This window comes from Oncorhynchus gorbuscha, linkage group LG06 (genome assembly GCF_021184085.1).
Source record: "Oncorhynchus gorbuscha isolate QuinsamMale2020 ecotype Even-year linkage group LG06, OgorEven_v1.0, whole genome shotgun sequence".
Taxonomy (NCBI): domain Eukaryota; kingdom Metazoa; phylum Chordata; class Actinopteri; order Salmoniformes; family Salmonidae; genus Oncorhynchus; species Oncorhynchus gorbuscha.
Window position 1 is genome coordinate 73,950,833 of NC_060178.1, and position 17,489 is coordinate 73,968,321.

General features: G+C 41.5%; 1 protein-coding gene across 1 annotated transcript in view; it reads left to right on the forward strand.

Annotated features, from left to right (window-relative positions):
* LOC124037251 (inactive phospholipase D5-like) overlaps positions 1-17,489 on the forward strand; it is a 117,501-nt gene that overhangs the window by 51,557 nt on the left and 48,455 nt on the right. The window lies entirely within an intron of this gene.

Sequence of the window (17,489 nt, forward strand, 5' to 3'; positions counted from 1 at the left end):
GATGAACGTGGTACCTTCAGGCATTTGGAAATTGCTCCCAAGGCTGAACCAGACTTGTGGAGGTCTACAAAACAAAATGTCTGAGGTCTTGGCTGATTTCTTTGGATTTTCCCATGATGTCAATTAGCCTATCAGAAGCTTCTAAAGCCATGACATCATTTTCTTGAATTTTCCGAGCTGTTTAAAGGCACAGTTAGCTTAGTGTATGTAAACTTCTGACCCACTGGAATTGTGAATCAGTGAATTATAAGTGAAATCATCTGTCTGTAAACAATTATTGGAGAAATTACTTGTGTCATCCACAAAGTAGATGTCCTAACCGACTTGCCAAAACTATAGTTGTTAACAAGAAATTTGTGGAGTGGTTTAAAAACTAATTTTAATGACTCCAACCTATGTGTATGTAAACTTCCTACTTCAACTGTATAATTAAGCAATAAGTCCCGAGGTTGGTGTGGTATATGGCCAATATACCACAGATAAGGGCTGTTCTTGGGCACAAAGCAAAGCAGAGTGGCTGGATATAGCCCTTTTCCAGGGTATATTAACCATGTACCACAAACCCCCGAGGTGCCTTATTGCTATTATAAATTGGTTACCAATGTAATTAGAGCAGTAAATTAAATGTTTTGTCATACTCATGGTATACAGTCTGATATACCACAGCTGTCAGCCAATCAGCATTCAGGGATTGAACCACACAGTTTATAATTGATAATACTCGCTGAGGATTTATAATTTGTCTGGTACAGACCTGTCGACGACAATTTCCTTTGGATTCATGTGAGCTCCTTAATATTAATCATGCATATGCATGTATCAATTTAAACAGTGTGTCAATGCCTGTGTCTGATTTTGTGTGAAAAGAACTGAGAAGGGGGTGTTATTTTCACAAGTCTGCCACTGGCTGAGACTCTCACTCAGTATGGCTTGAACAGAGGGAGGGTAGGAGGGCTGGAGAGTATTTGTATTGGATGGAATAAAAGAGGGGGTGGATCATAAAGGGTAGGAGGGGTGAGCAGAATGGACCATCTCATCTATCTTTCCCAATCTCTCTCGATATCTGTGTTTCCATCTAAAGGGTGGAGAAGTGTGATGAATAGAGGGATAGAAAGAGGGGAGAGGGAGAACGGGAGAGAGAGGGAGGAAGTAGGAGAGGGAGAAATGGAGAGGGGGGAGATTGATAGCATCATGTCACGACTCAGTAGCGTCCTGTTTCTTTACTCTACATTATACCGTTCATTTGGACGCTGTCCAGCAAACAGGAGTAGCAGCGTGTGAGGGGACAGCTTTCCCTCCCCTGTGGGAAACAGAGTGCGGCTCCTGCCCAGGACACACACACAAACTAAACACACACTCACACATGTGCTGCGAAGGACACGGTCGACACAGGGATGCACCATGAAGGTGAGCTCTACTCACCCAGAGTGACATAGTTTGAGGGGAAGTCAACACTTTACTGTATGTCAGCAGCTACTGTACTGTTTCACTGGGCACGTTGCCAGCTGCCTTGTCATCTTTTAGCTCACATTCATGTGAGCTAAACATTTGATTAGATTCGTGTCCATTTACATGGGACAGTGTGTGGCTGTGTTGTAGCTCTTAATGAGACTTTGAAATTCAGAACAGGTGAATGTGTTTTTGTCCTGTGAACAATCTTGTTCGCTACGATCTTGATGCTACAGTATATACGATCTGCTTAGCAGAGTCGTTTGATTGTTTCAAAAAGTTCAAAATGTATGTTTTGCTTGCCTTGAACTACTTCACATCCAGGTGGTTAATTGGCGGTCTGCCAGTGCACAATGTCTGTAGTAATTATATGAACCAGAGTGAGTGATGCTTTGTGTTGTTTGGGTGAATGTGCTGGTGTAGCAGATATGTTGACCTCACTCCTCATCCTGAAGTGTCTCCACTTGCGCTGCCGAATAGCTAGCTTTTCAGTGGCGTGACTGGGAATGACGCTTCGGGAGGGTGGTCACGTGTGTTTGCGAGGCAGATGTCCTGCGTTCCAGCCTCATAAGAGCCGGATCAGGAGGAAGCGGCCCTCACTAAGCAAGCAGTGTGACGTCCTTTACAATCGGTTGTAGTTGAAGACATTGATGAAAACAATGAACATGGGTGAGGGATTTGGGCTCTTCGGTAGAGTGGGGGCTGGGATGTACAGTACATGGTTGAGGGGAAAGCAGAGAGTTGCTAGAGTTGCTGCTGGTTTGCTGTGGTGCTGGGTTATTTGCTTGAGGACGAAGACTAAAGAAGGTTTGTGTTGTGAAGGCGTCTATAACTAAATTAATGACATAATGCAGTTATGACATGAAAGACATGAAAGAAATGTAAAATGTTTATACAGTTAGTGAGTGAAAACTTTTATGAGGATTTGGAATATATATATGGAATTGCTGTTCATTTGCATATTTGGCAAATGTTTTTGTAATTTTCTGTGCTTCAAGTAATTTTTTCATCTGTCATATTGTTGTCACATTGCGGTTGACACCTCTGAGATGTTGAGGGTTGTGAGGCTGACAATTCCACTCACAGACAGGATCTCTATGCACAGAGCGTGCCAACATTCACACTCACTCACATTCATGCACACGTGTACACACACACACACACACACACATTGCGCTTACAGAACTCATCCAGCAGAAAGCCCATAGGAGAGAGGAGACAAAAGCACTTGGAGTGGTACCCATGGAAACATAATCACTGTCTCCTCAGGTAGCTCCATCTAATGCAACAGAATCATCTAATGCAACAGAGTTGGTGGGATCATTTGAGGATAACATTGCTACTTATGGCTTACAGTCTCTAATGACGGTATGAGTAACATTGTATCTAAGATAATTCTATCTTAGTCCCACACATTGACAGACCGTGTTCGTTTATGGCATGTTTCAGTGTTTGTTTTGTACGTGTGTGTGTGTGTGTGCGCGTGTGTGTGTGTGTGTGTGTGTGTGTGTGTGTGTGTGTGTGTGTGTGTGTGTGTGTGTGTGTGTGTGTGTGTGTGTGTGTGTGTGTGTGTGTGTGTGTGTGTGTGTGTGTGTGTGTGTGTGTGTGTGTGTGTGTGTGTGTGTGTGTGTGTGTGTGTGTGTGTGTGTGTGTGTGTGTGTGTGTGTGTGTGTGTGTGTGTGTGTGTGTGTGTAGCGTACTGAAATTCTAACATCTTTCTCTCAGACCTCATGCTGTGAGACGGTTCCCTGGACAGAATTCTGTACCATTTGCTAAATCTTATTTCAGAAATAACACATACTGCCGACTGGTAAAATATGGAAGTGTAGCACATGGGGATGTGTGAAATTTACTCCTCAGCATCCTTACCCTTGCTCACTAAATGTGTCGTCCTTTACAGTGGTGCCGTGACCGGGATCTATAGTTGTGCTCAGCTCAAATCTTGGGTCACTGTTGAGTAAGTTTGAGGGGGGAATGTAGCACATGGGGATGTGTGAAACCAGATTATCCATTATATGGACCAGATACTCCATTGGCTGCTCTAACAATGAAAAGAAACATCTTCAAAAATGGAAGGCAGTCGGGAGGAGGCAGGTGGGACCTTTCTAGCGAATGAGAGGGCAGATACGAGTGTGATAACGCGCACAACTGGGATATAATGTTGTTTTTTTTTCAAAGTTGCCGAGATGCCACGTGCGTCTAACCTGGGTACCAGTCTCTTTAGCTAATCCACTCCCTGTACTCCATGTCATGTACCAAAGCAATGACAAGGAGTGGAATGTTCGCTTAGGAGACTGGTACTCAGACTAACATGCATCCACTCACATTGGACATGATTTGGAAAGGCACACACCTGTCTTTTTACAGTTCCACAGTTGACAGTGCATGTCAGTGCAAAAACCAAGCCATGATGTCGAATGAATTGTCCATAGCGCACCGAGAGTAGCAGATCTGGGGAAGGGTACCAAAACATTTCACCAACATTGAAGGTCCCCAAGAACACAATGGACTTCATCATTCTTAAATGGAAGAAGTTTGGAACCATCAAACCACTTCCTAGGACTGGCTGCCTTGCCAAACTGAGCAATCATGGGAGAAGGACCTTGGTCAGGGAGGTGACCAAGAACCCAATGGTCACTTTGACAGAGCTCCAGAGTTTCTCTGTGGAGATGGGAGAACCTTCCAGAAGGACAACCTTCTCTGCAGTACTCCACCAATCAGGCCTTTATGGTTGAGTGGCCAGACGGAAGCCACTTCTCAGTAAATGGCACATGACAGCCCGCTTGGAGTTTGCCAAAAGGCACCTAAAAGACTCTCAGACCATGAGAAGCAAGATTCTCTGGTCTGATGAAACCAATATTGAACTCTTTGGCCTGAATGCCAAGCGTCACGTCTGGAAGAAACCTGGCACCATCCCTACACTGAAGCATGGTGGTGGCAGCATCATGCTGTGGGGATGTTTTTCAGCAGCAGGGACTGGAAGACTTGTAAATCGAGAGAAAGATGAATAGAACAAAGTAGAAAGAGATCGTTGTTGAAAACCTGCTCCAGAGCGCTCAGGATCTCAGACTGGGTTGAAGGTTTACCTTCCTACAGGACAACGAACATAAGCACACAGCCAAGACAATGCAGGAGTGGCTTTGGATGTCATTGACTGGCCAAAGTCAAGGGGTTGGAATACTTTACGAATGCAATGTATATACACTTGTATTATATTTAAGGAACTTTAATTGTGGTAAATAGCCTTTCATAGTTTAGCCAAAATCACAACAGCAACATAAGAGCCACTTTAAAAAAAATTGTACTTAATTGATGTCAGTTCCCTAAAATAACACAGGGGAATAGTCCCTACTGTATCCCTTCTCTTCCCAAGTGCATTAGGTCACACAGAGCTCTTGAGATCTTTTTCAGGATGGATGAGGATGAGCGGATGGGCTGACCACAGATCCGTCATGGTCAGGTCTCAGGAACTCTGAGGTCCCTCTGAGACTGTAATGACCCAGACAGTGCAGCAGGCTGCATCCTATAGAGGCTCCAGGAGGGAGAAACTGGGACAGCAACAGTGCTACCATGCCTGGCAGGTTCACTGATACTGCAGCATGGGGAGACACATCATTGATCATCCCCCTCCGAATTGGCCCTTAACTGGAGAAAACAAATGGTGCCCCTCCAAAGATAATGAGATCTAAGGAGTGTGTGCTCCTTTAAAAAAAACATGATTAGATACAAAGGGAAAGGGAAATGGTTTTCAATTGTTTTTTAGATAGCTTGGTTGATGCTTGAAGTGATTATTTTATCAAATATTCTACTTTCTCTCTATTCTTCTACCAACCTACATTAGAAATACTACAGTTTACTACAGAATACCACAGTACTTACTATAGTCAACTGTGGTATACAGTAGAATACTATCCTACACACTGTAGTATCCCTCAATCATGTAGCACTTACTATATAATGTTGTAGTACACTGTAGAATTCTACAGTAAATACTACAGTATTATCCACACAAAAACACTTCACTTAATACTACAGTAATGTCAGCAAAACCCACTTTTCTAACTATAGTAAATACTACAGTATTGCATTTGTATATACCATGTCCATTCCCCACAATAAGTTAACTATATTTCTAATAAGGGTTACACAGAGAAAATCTGACCTCTCTGAAATGAAAATGAATGGCCCCTCACTTCAACAAAATATATTTTAACTAAACCCTCCCTGAACGCTTTACTTTTTTTACCCTCCCCTATACCCCAAATAATAATTAAAACATAAAGTGGATAGCAGACAACATGTCTACCATTTAGACTCACTTCTTCAACATACCAGAGCCTTAGATATGCAGTTGTAGAATCTGTTCTTCGTCCTGTAAGCATCACATGGCAATGCAGGAATAGCGCACAGGGCTGCTGGCCAGAAGGTTGTGGGTTCACAGATCACCGTGGACAAGTGTAGGGGTGGATAGATCTACTTTATAGTAAAAGCATTGCATGAAACATCGTATTTACGGGTCAGAGAAAAAAAAGTCACTTTTAGAAACATTTCATGCAATTCTACGTCATTTTACATATTAGCTGAATCTTTTTGGTAACACTTTACTTGACACCCAGTGTCATAACACGCTATGACATGGTCATAACATGTCATAATATGTCATAACAGCTGGCACAACCTGTCATAACCTGTTACAATATGGTCATAACACTGTCATGACATATATTTAGACCTGTTATGACATAGATTGACTTGTTTTATGGCTGGTTATGACACCTTTCAAAAGAGTGTCAAAACCCACACAACTTAACACGCAAAGGCAAAACATTCCATTACACCATAATCTACGTGTCAACAGTATTGTTCTGTTACAGTTTAAGTCAGTAGTTTACATACACCTTAGCCAAATATATTTAAACTCAGTTTTTCACCATTCCTGACATTTAGTAAAAATGCCCTGTCTTAGGTCAGTTAGGATCACCACTTTATTTTAAGAATGTGAAATGTCAGAATAATAGTAGAAAAATGATTTATTTCAGCTTTTATTTCTTTCATCACATTCCCAGTGGGTCAGAAGTATACATACACTCAATTAGTATTTGGTAGCATTGCCTTTAAATTGTTTAACTTGGGTCAAACATTCCAGGTAGCCTTCCACAACCTTAACAATAGGTGAATTTTGGCCCATTCCTCCTGACAGAGCTGGTGTGACTGAGTCAGATTTGTAGGCCTCCTTGCTTGCACACACTTTTTCAGTTCTGTCCACAAATCTTCTATAGGATTAAGGTCAGGGCTTTGTTATGGCCACTCCAATACCTTGACTTTGTTGTCCTTAAGCTAATTTGCCACAACTTTGGAAGTATGCTTGGGGTCATTGTCCGTTTGGAAGACACATTTGCGACCAAGCTTTAACTTCCTGACTGATGTCTTGAGATGTTGCTTCAATATATCCACATAATTTTCTTTCCTCATGATGCCATCTATTTTGTGAAGTGCACCAGTCCCTCCTGCAGCAAAGCACCCCCACAACATGATGCTGCCAACCCCATGCTTCAAAGTTGGCATGGTGTTCTTCGTCTTGCAAGCCTCCCCCTTTTTCCTCCAAACATAACGATGGTCATTGTGGCCAAATAGTTCTATTTTTGTTTCATCAGACCAAATCTTTGTCCCCATGTGCAAACCATAGTCTGGCTTTTTTTATGGTGGTTTTGGAGCAGTGGCTTCTTCCTTGCTGAGCGGCCTTTCATGTTATGTCGATATAGGACTCGTTTTTACTGTGGATATAGATACTTTTGTATCTGTTTCCTCCATCATCTTCACAAGGCTTCACAAGGTCCTTTGCTGCACAGTCAACATAGTGTATGTAAACATCTGACCCACTGGAATTATGATACAGTGAATTATAAGTGAAATTATCTGTCTGTAAACAATTTTGGGAAAAATTACTTATGTCATGCACAAAGTAGATGTCCTAACCGACTTCCCAAAAATATAGTTTGTTAACAAGAAATTTGTGGACTGGTTGAAAAATGAGTTTTAATGACTCCAACCTAAGTGTATGTAAACTTCCGACTTCAACTGTATATATATATTTTGCATTGACCATATTAAATTATCATTGTAAATGCACACACATTGATGTCAGACATGCACCTACCCCAATGCTCTTCTTTATGATGACTGATATCTGGGTATGTACGTGATTGGCCTATCTGGCATTATGATGGTCATAATGCTTCTTGACAGTGTCATAAAGTGTATTTTCTTAGCCCAAGTGAAGTGACACAGAATGGTCATAATGCTTCATGACAGTGTCACAATGGGTATTTTCTTCAAGTTATTTAAAATATGATGAAACAAATCTGACTTTAAATAGTTCATTACCACAACAAAAGATTTAAGAAAAAAACATTCAAATGAAAGGAAACTTCTTGTCAGGGAATAAACAAATTTGAATAAATGTTGGTTTTGACACTCTTATGTAGGTGTCATAACCAGCCGTAAAATAACGCAATATATGTCACGGCAGGTGTAAATTTATGGTCCATGACAGTGTTATGACCATATTTTGACAGGTTATGACATATTATGGCCGTGTTATAATTTGTTATGACACTTGGTGTCAAGTAAAGTGTAATAGTAATTTTTAGTAATAACAAACCAATTTCTGAAATGACTAGCTAAGAATGGACAGAGAGATAAGCCTTTGTGTTCATCGTATCATATTTGTCCAATGCCAAGTTAGTGTATCATGTTTGCAACAAAACTCCCTATCTGCAAATAATTAAATCTGAGACTTCATTAGGAATCTGAGCATGGTAATTTCAAATGTTAGGCATTACCTTTTCACCTAACAATGCTGAAAACTGTACTGTTGGCTACTCTTCTTCCATGCCTTAACCCAACAAGACAAGGTCACAAATGTTTTCCTAAAAGCTGTCTGGGTTTAAACATCTTTTATTGTACAGAAAGTGAATAACTTAATCAATTGATATTGACAGAATTAGATTGCTTCCCAAACAAAGTCGATTTTTTGTCTCCTCGGTTATAGAAGGTTGTAGCTCAGTCTCTGAATATCAAAGAAGCAAAACAATGATATTCCCATATGCATCGGAGTCGCGTCTTTCCAGGTAATTTACTGCTTGATTCTAGCATAAGGCATCGCGGACCAAAGGGCTGTTATAGATCACTTTATATAATCTCATACTTTTTATTTTCTTCAACATCTTTTTTTGACATTTTCTTTCATTTTTAAAATGTATTTTACCTTTATTTAACTCGGCAAGTCAGTTCAGAACAAATTCTTATTTTCAATGACAGCCTAGGAACAGTGGGTTAACTGCCTTGTTCAGGGGCAGAATGACAGATTTTTACCTTGTCAGCTTGGGGATTCGATCTTGCAACCTTTCGGTTACTTTCAGTTAATAAAAGGTAGACCTATGGCATACCCTCTCATACTGTCACGGTCGTTATAAGGAGTGGACCAAGATGCAGCGTGGTATGTTTCCATTTTTTTATTTAAAAGAGAAACTCAAAGAACAAAAACAATAAAACGAAACGTGAAGCACAAAGTAGTGCTCGCAGGCAACTATACCTAGATAAGATCCCACAAAGCACAATGGGGAAATGGCTACCTAAATATGATCCCCAATCAGAGACAACGATAAACAGCTGCCTCTGATTGGGAACCATACCAGGCCAACATAGATCGTTAATCGCCTAGATAAACCACCCTAGTCACAGTCATGCCCCAACCAACATAGAGAATAAACAGCTCTCTATGGTCAAGGCGTGACAGTACCCCCCACCCCCCACTGGTGTGGACTCCAACCGCAAAACCTGACTCAATAGGGGAGGGTCTGGGTGGGATTCTACCATCGTGGGCGGCTCCGGTGCGGGGTGAAGTACCCACTCCGCTCGCAGATACCTCATCCTCCATGGCGGCTCTGGTGCGGGGATCGTCGCCGGAGGAACACATAGCCTAACAAGACTCGAATTGAGGGGGTATGTAAAGAGTGTATGGTGGGTGGAGGAATTGCCCAAAAAATCAATGTATATAGCAGACTATAACCTAATATTGTCTGTCTTTTTTCTTAATTAGGAAGAAATAGGCTCCAACACAAAGCCCTCTTGTTTATTAGTAATTATGTCTAATTAAAATGAAGTTGTTGAAATTAATTATGCCTACACGAATTTGCCTACTTTCAGCATCATGAGGTGTCCAGTTCCGATTCATTGTGCTGTTGCTGCTGCTTCAAGGTTCAGCACCACAATGTAAGTTACTTGAATCTGGCTTATTGTGAGGTCAATAACTCTGATAAATACAGTACACCATGGGCAATAAATATATTGTTTTTAAAAATCAATTATAGTAAGCAAGCTATTAAAGTTGACCCCCGGTCCTCACCTTCGCGCTCTCCTTCTCAAACTGAACAGAACATAGGATATTGGCTAGGTCTTTCCACAAGATGGTGCATTTGTTGGACTAGGCCTACAAGATGATGATGCATTTGTTGGACTAGGTCTACTCAAAAAATATCTTCGAAGAAGCCTTTGACTCTCCTCCTGAACTGCCACCGTAGACCTACACAGCACAGTCATTGGTTAGGCAGCCGGGACTCAGGGCTGGAATATCCATTGCAGTGTGTAATGCAGGCTAGTTTTATTTACACAATCCAAGCAGCTATCTTAGAAATATAACTTTGGTCTGTGCTTCTCCGAACATGTACTTTGTAGCCTATAGGCTATGGATCATTTGATTGAGATCACAGTAAATAGCATATAAGCACACTTGATATTGCGTGCACAGCGGATAATCAGAGCTGAGGGGCATCAATATATGTGACTGACCGCCTTGATTCGGTCTTATGTAGAAACATTTGAAATGGTGTGTTTTACATTGGATAAAAGTGGAGACTCAGGGCTAGAAAATGGTATATCATGCACTGCAGTTGAGGAACAATGGGAAAGTAATTCTGCTTTAAAAGTTGCTAAACTAGGTAACCTCACTTTTGAGAAAATGGTCTTTGAATGATTTGGTACACCTACTGGAGAGTGCTTCTTTGTCTACACCCATTCAGCATCGTTCACACCTTCTTAAGCCTTAGCCCCACCCATCTCTTTCAGGATTCGCATGTGAGGCCATGTGGTAAACACACCCTATATATAGACTACTCCATGGTTATTTTAAAAATGACAAAGTTCTCATAGATGAGGAAAATAATGAAACACAATTCTAGCCCGGTTATGGATTGTAACAATACAATAAAAAATATAACTTTTCTATATATCTTCACATATAACTAATTGAACACACAAGCACTAATTCAACATAGTGAAGATAAAAACTCAGTAAACAGAAGGCTCAGTATGTGTGGATGGTGTGGTGTGTTTGTTTATGTTTGGGAAAGTGTGGCGTTGAGTGAGAAAGGAAATGGTTGCATATCCCAGAACCAATGTATTGCTGTGAGCCGGGGTATGAGAGGGCTTTCAATGTTGTTCAGATGGTGGATGTACTGTACTTTTATAATGAATTATACGTCTTATTTATTTATGTATTTTCCTATCATGGGGGAACAGTTATAAAATAAATTATACGTTTCATTTATTTATTGTCCTATCATGGGGAACTACATTTTAAAAATAAATTATATCAAATGATTTATTTATGATCCTATTTTAATGGTACGGTCCACGACCCTATATCCTAGACACCCACCTGAATGACCCAGATACTAAGGAGAAGTCTCTAACTATTTTATGTGCCTGCTGTAAGCGGTCTGTATGCAGCCAAAATGAGGTCAGAGACCAAGAGCAGCGCTGCCCCCTCAAGATTCTGAGCCTGCTTGGCAGGGTTGGTCCTGCAAAGCCAAAGCCCCCTAAAGGGAGAGCATACTACACAAGGAAATTCTCAAAGCTGCTAATAAGAACCTTGACGACCTTGTACCTAGCCGGTGGGGATTCCGGTGGGGTGCCCCCACCCAGACAGTGGCAGTGCTCGCAACACTAGCTGCAGTAACCCATGGGGAGGGGGTCACACTCGGACATTCAGAAAGGGGGTATATTATTGTGACCCTGGTGGCACAAAATCAAAGTCTGACTGCATGGAGATGCTTGGGAATATTTTGGGTGTTTCAGGGAAAAGGTGTACATTTGACCTCCATCATTTGGATGTGACAATGGTTAATAAAATCTCTAATTTTCTGCCCATTTTTTGCGAGGTCTTGCAGGCCTTCTCATGCAGCTGCAACTGTAAGTGCAATTGTAAATCAAGACCTTTCTTGAGTTGGGCTCTGGGATGGTGCAAATTGTTGAGAATGTGAGCTTATGGTTGTGTGGGGGGGAAAGGATTGAGTGTGTGTGTGGGTGTATGTGTGTATCCCACAACTGTTGCGGAGGACTAAAAGATGTTAGGGACAATAGAGGATGATCCACAGCTATATATAATACAAATCGAGGTGAGGGCGATGGAAATGCATTTGGCAGTTGATCTACTTCAATTCGGTAAATGGCACTGTGTGCTCTTTACAAAGGATGGATCCCAGTCGGTTCAGGGTTATGGGATACAGGGGGTCGAGGGTGGTCTGCCGGGCATTGGGATGACAACCCAACTCGAGATGAGGAGGGCTTTTAGCAGGTGGAATAGTAGGGACCAATTGGAGGTTTACTTAGTAGCAATGCAAATATCATGGTACAGCTATATAGACACTCAATCATCATGTTACTTTTTAATGGTACGTTTACAAACATATATTTTGATAAAAATAATTGAAAGTTGTGTCTCATTATGGTAAGTGGTGAAATAAGTATAGTCAGTTACAATTGTAATGGCCTAGCAGAAAATAAGAAAAGACGATCAGTATTTACCTGGCTAAAAGAGAAGGAATATAATATCTATTGTTTACAGGAAACTCATTCAACAATTTAGATGAAGTTTTGTAGAAAAATAACTGGGGGGGGGGGGAATACATTTCTCCCATGGGCAAAGAAATTCAGAAGGGGTGATGGTTTTAATTAACAATCATTTTGATCCAAATGTGCAAATTGTTCAAACAGATCCTCAAGGTAGATGCATTATTTTAAATATGTTATTAGACAATAAACAGATATGGCTTATTAACCTATACGGTCCGAATAATGATGATCCAAGCTTCTTTGAAAATATATATAAGAATTTATCAACTCTACAAGCAACACTAGACTATTATTATGGTGGGAGATTTTAATACGGTCTTAAATACCTCTATGGACCGGAAAGGAAATCACACTACAAACTATCACCCTCAGGCACTTAAGGAAATCATGAATGTCATGGATATTTTGGAATTAGTGGATATATGGAGACTTAAATACCCTGACCTAGTGAGATATACATTGGCGGAGGCTTAATCAAGCTAGTCGTCTTCACTACTTTCTTATGCCATTCTCTCTGGCACCAAAAGTTTAAAAAGTGTTGATAGGAGACAGAATGCGGTCGGATCATCACATAATTGGCATATATATTACTCTTACAGAATTTCCACGTGGGCGAGGATATTTTAAATTTAATCAAAGCCTACTAGATGATAAATTGTTTAGAACTAGGACAGAATAATTTATAACTGACTTTTTCAGACACAACATAGTGTAACGGCGTTCTTCGTTTGTAGAAAGAGAGTCGGACCGAAATGCAGCGTGGTTGTTACTCATGTTCTTTAATGAAGAGAATGACGATACATGAAATAACTATAGAAATACAAAAACAACAAATGGAACGTGAAACCTAATTACAGCCTATCACATAGATAGGCTGTAGAGACATAGAGACAGAGACATAGAGACATAGAGACACATAGAGACAGGAACAATCACCCACGAAATACAAAGCGAAACCCAGGCTACCTAAATACGGTTCCCCATCAGAGACAACAAGAATCACCTGACTCTGATTGAGAACCGCCTCAGGCAGCCAAGCCTATACTAGACACACCCCAAATCAACCACAATCCCAATGCCTACAAAAAATCCCAAAAAGACAATACAATAACCCCATGTCACACCCTGGCCTGAACAAATAATTGAAGAAAACACAAAATACTAAGACCAAGGCGTGACAGAATCCCCCCCCCCCCTAAGGTGCGGACTCCCGGACGCACCTCAAAACAATAGGGAGGGTCCGGGTGGGCGTCTGTCCATGGTGGCGGGCCCGGCTTGGGACGTGGACCCCACTCCATTAAAGTCATAGTTCCTCCCCTTCATGTCCTGGGATAATCCACCCTCGCCACCGACCATGGCCTAATAGTCCTCACCCAGAAACCGCTATCTGAACTCTCACTACAAAGTGTTGGTGTTCTTTTTTCCTCTAGCAATGCTGCCTCATTTCCCAAAGTTGACCTTGACAAATATTTGTTTTGATGTAATACAATTATTATAATGCTGGGACCAGAATAATGTCCTTGTTCCTGTTATGAGATTGCTTTTTCTCTCTGAATTCTCCCCTGTTGGTAACTTCCAAATTGGTTGATGGTCTTCATCAATATACAATGGGGCAAAAAAGTATTTAGTCAGCAACCAATTGTGCAAGTTCTCCCACTTAAAAAGATGAGAGGGGCCTGTAATTTTCATCATAGGTACACTTCAACTATGACAGACAAAATAAGAAAAAAAATCTAGAAAATCACATTGTATGATTTTTTTATTTGCAAATTATGGTGGAAAATAAGTATTTGGTCACCTACAAACAAGCAAGATTTCTGGCTCTCACAGACCTTCTTTAAGAGGCTACTCTGTCCTCCACTCGTTACCTGTATTAATGGCACCTGTTTGAACTTGTTATCAGTATAAAAGACACCTGTCCACAAGCCAAACAGTCACACTCCAAACTCCACTATGGCCAAGACCAAAGAGCTGTCAAAGGACACCAGGAACAAAATTGTAGACCTGCACCAGGCTGGGAAGACTGAATCTGTAATAGGTAAGCAGCTTGGTTTGAAGAAATCAACTGTGGGGGCAATTATTAGGAAATGGAACACATACAAGACCACTGATAATCTCCCTCGATCTGGAGCTCCACGGAAGATCTCACCCCGTGGGGTCAAAATGATCACAAGAACGGTGAGCAAAAATCCCAGAACCACTCGGGGGGACCTAGTGAATGACCTGCAGAGAGCTGGGACCAAAGTAACAAAGCCTACCATCAGCAAGGGCATTGAAGATGAAACGTGGCTGGGTCTTTCAGCATGACAATGATCCCAAACACACCGCCTGGGCAACGAAGGAGTGGCTTCGTAAGAAGCATTTCAAGGTCCTGGAGTAGCCTAGCCAGTCTCCAGATCTCAACCCCATAGAAAATCTTTGGAGGGAGTTGAAAGTCCGTGTTGCCCAGCAACAGCCCCAAAACATCACTGCTCTAGAGGAGATCTGCATGGAGGAATGGGCCAAAATACCAGCAACAGTGTGTGAAAACCTTGCAAAGATTTACAGAAAACGTTTGACCTCTGTCATTGCCAACCAAGGGTATATAACAAAGTATTAAGATAAACTTTTGTTATTGACCAAATACTTATTTTCCACCATAATTTGCTAATAAATTCATTACAAATCCTACAATGTGATTTTCTGGAGAAAGAAAATCTAATTTTGTCTGTCATAGTTGAAGTGTACCTATGATGAAAATTACAGGCCTCTCTCATCTTTTTAAGTGGGAGAACTTGCACAATTGGTGGCTGACTAAATACTTTTTTGCCCCACTGTATAATGTTAATGTCTGCGGTGGAGTCCTCCAGTGGTTGTGGTCCTATTTTATTTGCCCTATGCTGAGGCCTTCCCCATGAAACACAATACTGCAATTATACACTGAACAAAAATATGAATGCAAAATGCAACAATTTCTAACATTCTTTACAGTTCATATAAGGAAATTGAAATAAATAAATTTGGCCCTAAGCTATGGATTTCACATTACTGGGAATACAGATATACATCTGTTGGTCACAGATATATTAAAACAAGGTAGGGGCATGGATCAGAAAAGCAGTCAATATCATCTTCTTCGCATAGAGTTGATCAGGCTGTTGATTGTGGCCCGTGGAATGCTGTCCCACTCCTCTTCATTGGCTGTGTGAAGTTGCTGGATATTGGCGGGAGCTGGAACACGCTGTCTCACACGTCTATCTAGAGCATCTGAAACATGCTCAATGGGTTACATGTCTGATGAGTATGCAGGCCATGGGAGAACTGTGACATTTTCAGCTTCCAGTAATTGTGTACAGATCCTTGCGACATGGGGCCATGGATTATCATGCTGAAACATGAGGAGATGGCGGCGAAAGAATGGCACGGCAATGGGCCTCAGGAACTCGTCACGGTATCGCTGTGCATTCAAATTGCCAACAATAAAATGCAATTGTGTTCGATGTCCATAGCATATACCTGCCAATACCATAACCCCAATGCCACCATGGAGCACTCTGTTCACAACATTGACATGAGTAATCCGCTCGCCCACACAAAGCCATACACATGGTCTGCCATTTGCCCCTTACAATTGATAGCGGAATTCATCCATGAAGAGCACACTTCTCCAGTGTGCCAGTGGCCATCGAAGGTGAGTATTTGCCAACTGAGTTTGGTTACGACGCCAAACTGCAGTCAGACCAATACCCTGGTGAAAACAATGAGCATGGAGAGGTGCTTCCCTGAGACGGTTTCTGACAGTTTGCCAAATTCTCTAGAGAAAAGTAACATTCTTGCAGTCTGCATGACAATTGCACACTCCCTCAGAACTTGAGACATCTGTGGCATTGTGTTGTTTCCCCCGGCACAAGGTACACCTGTGTAATGATCATGCTGTTTAATCATCTTCCTGATATGCCACGCCTGTCAGGTGGTTGGATTATCTTGGCAAAGGAGAAATGCTCACTAACAGGGATGTAAACAAATTTGCGCACAACATTTGTGAGAAATAAGCTTTTTGTGCAGTATAGACTGTGATCATAATGTATCGAAAAAGAAAGATAATCCTCCTTTGATTAATAACAATACCTCCGGTTACACGATCTGCTGATTATGTTCTTTACAGACAAAAACCCTGCTTGAAACAAAGACCAAATAATTCAACCCCGTCATGTCCTGGAATCTCCCCTGAAGTCAAAACATTTTCTCATTGTTTTTACCTCCTCCTTAATGAATGAATTTAGCCTGTGGCTTGTCAAGAGATAAGCACACTTGTTCCTATTGGCAAAGCTTTAATGAAAGTTATTTAGCTTGCAGAGTGTGTCGGAGTCTGGCTTTTAAGTATGCGGCTTAGAACAGTCCTGATGGGAGTTTACACCCCCTCTAAACCAGACACAGATCAGTCCTGGCAGTGCCATTATAAATCATGCTGATTCCACTGTAAAGATGGTCCCTACGGAGAGAGGTTGATAGTGGATAGTGACCTGTGCCCATGGCAATATGATACTCTACAGATATGCAGAGAGGGCTGAGGCAGGAAGCAAGAAGCAACATTAGAAGAACCGAAGGAGTCTGCAAAAAATATACTATTTCTACAGCTGCTAAAACTGATGTTTCTGCACCAGCATAAATTTGTTTGTTTTCCCTACCTTTGTATTTAACGTGTTCAAGGCTTTTCTATTCTGACAGGCAGCAGAGTCCTCTGCCACAGATAGTATTTAAATGATCCCTTGTCTTGAGTAAAATGGCTGTTTTTCTGTCAGTGCAGCAGTTTAGGAATTCCCATCACAATTTTCCTATCATTATGGTGTTCGTTCTGCACCAGCTGTCCTCTGGTCATTAAAGTCCCAGGCTGATGCTTCACAGGAATGTGGGGAAATTTGCTCCAGTCTGGCATTAGTAGGTGTCTGGAGGCCTCGGCTCTCATGTCGCTCTAATGGAGGCTTAATTGACTTATTGATCAGGAGGGCCCTGGCTGTAATTAATGGGCTGAGCTGCCATGCAAGGCAGGGAGCGCTTCCCAGTCCTTCAGACTATAGTAGACGCAATCTTTACCAGCTACTTCTCTGAGAGACAGAGGAGAGAGGGGCATAGCCACTGGAAGTAGA